Below are 2,537 nucleotides of genomic sequence, written 5' to 3' on the forward strand. Positions count from 1 at the left end.
TTTGACAGAGAGAGAGAGAGCCAGAGAGCACAAGCGGGGGGAATGGCAGAGGGAGAGGGATAAGCAGGCTCTGCACTGAGCAGGGAGCCCGACGCAGGGCTCGATCCTAGGACCCTGGGATCATGCCCTGAGCCGGAGGCACACGCCCAACCATCTGAGCCACCCAGGTGCCCCAGATTTTCCAGTTCTTAAAACAGGATAGAAGTCAAAGCAACCATGTAGGCCAAATTCAGCCTGCTGGTCAGATTACAGTTGTTATGTAGATTAGTAATGTGATCTAATGATAGGTCACAATTGTGGATTCGTAGATAAATAAGATATATATGATTGATACTGGAATATAAGTACAGAAAATCTTAGCACTACAAAAGGCTGTTCCAATTTACATGGTGGCTAAGAAACAGCTTAAGTTGGGGCTGTTGGCATACAAGAAAAGGCAGTGTAGCACTATTGTCTCTGTTGCTTTACTCATTTGGCTATCAAATCTCAGGAGCCAGACCCATGGGGTGGAGATAAAAAAAAACAAGATAGGGGGGCGCCTGGGTGGCTCAGTTGTGTGATCCCGGGGTCCTGGGATCGAGTCCCGCATCGGGCTCCCTGCTTGGCGGGAAGCCTGCTTCTCCCTCTCCCACTCCCCCTGCTTGTGTTCCCTCTCTCGCTGTGTCTCTCTCTGTCAAAAAAATAAATAAAATCTTAAAAAAGAAAAAAAAAAGATAGGATTCCAGGGGGGCAAGGCCTGGAAATCTTAAATTTGGTGATTTAAAAGCCAACAGAGGAACGCCTGGGTGCCTCAGTTGGTTAAGTGTCTGCCTTCGGCTCAAGTCATGATCTCAGGGTCCTAGGACTGAGTCCTGCATCAGGCTCCCTGCTCAGCGGGGAGCCTGCTTCTCCCTTAACCGCTGCCCCTCCCCCTGCTTGTTCTCTCACACAAATAAATAAATAAAATCCTAGGGGGGAAAAAATTAAGGCCAACGGAGCTTTTACAAAGCCCCTGAACCCGGCCCAGCTGACTACATAGGCTTGGGTAAGGCCACATAATAGATGTGACTGCAGATCATGGGGTTTTTGGTTTTGAAATAATTGAGAACTTTACATAGATCTGTTCTGAGCACCTTATATATAGTTGCCTCTTTTAACAACAGCTCTGTAAAGCAAATGTCCCAATTTCATGAATGAGGAAAAATGAAAATAGGTAAATACTGTTATGACAATTTCACAGACTAGAAATTAAACACAGAGGTTAAGTCATCTAAGGCTGTCTAAATTGTCTCAAATGAGAAGGAGGCATAAACAGGGGGACTAGTTGGGTAGCAGAATGGAGGAAGGGTGCTGCCGGCAGAAGAAACAGTATGGGCAAAGACAGGATCAGTGTGCACAGAGAAAGGAAGGACCTTAGCAGACTGTGGCAAGATGAATGGTATAATCAGGATGCTCTTAGTTTTAAGTACTGGTAAGTCTGACTCTTACTGGTTTCAACACTGAAGAGAGTTTATTGGTCTATATAACTGAAGACCGAGCCGAGGGCTTGAGGCAAGGCCTCATTCAAGCAACTCACTGATGTCACCAAATACTGAGTCTTGTCTTGGAGTCCAAAGTGGCTGACAGCGGCTTCTGGTATTACATTGGTTCTGACATCCTCCCAGCATTTTAAGTCAAGTCCGGAGACTCACTCTTGGTCAGCCTGGGTCTTAAGCCCACCAATCAATATTTATAGGGATATGGCATGGATTGTTTAGCTTAACCTAGCTTTCTTACTCTGTTCTTAAAGCTGGGCATGTAGTTCTCTTCCCCCCAAACCGTGGAATTCAGCTAAGTGGGTAGGGAGAACAAATGCTGGAAGGACAATCAATATAGGTAATGCCTCGTGAATCCTGTTTTATATGACCTCTGCATCCTAGAGTCAGGAATTTAATGGATAAAGAAACAGAAGTTTAAGAAACTTCTGTCTCAGAAAAACTCATTTGAGTGAGGAATGACCTTGCTTGTTTGGTACCAACAAGCTTGGTTATGTGTTATTTATGGTAAAGGTTAATAAAGTTAATAAAAGACCCCCAAATGCAGCAGCTTAAACAAGACTGTTTATTTCCCTCTCATTTTACAGAGCTAGATGTTCCAGAGCTGGGAGATGACTCTGGCATCCTCACAATTTTTCCATTTCTGAGTTCAAGGTGGCTGTTGCCATAGTCACCTCTCAGTGGGGAAGGAAAAGGGCAAGGGGAAAGGCCCGTCCATACTTTTCATGGCAATGCCTAAGTGGCACACATTCCTTCCATTCAATTCCCATTGGCTATTATATAATCACAAACCCACAACTATCTGCCAGAAACGTGGGAAGATGGAGTCTAGTTGGGTGGCCATATGCCCACCTAAAACTTTTAAGGAGACAACTTATCCTTTTTTTTTTTTTTTTTTAAAGATTTTATTTATTTGACAGACACAGCGAGAGAGGGAACACAAGCAGGGGGAGTGGGAGAGGGAGAAGCAGGCTTCCCGCCGAGCAGGGAGCCCGATGCGGGTCTCGACCCCAGGACCCTGGG

This window comes from Halichoerus grypus, chromosome 1 (genome assembly GCF_964656455.1).
Source record: "Halichoerus grypus chromosome 1, mHalGry1.hap1.1, whole genome shotgun sequence".
Lineage (NCBI taxonomy): Eukaryota > Metazoa > Chordata > Mammalia > Carnivora > Phocidae > Halichoerus > Halichoerus grypus.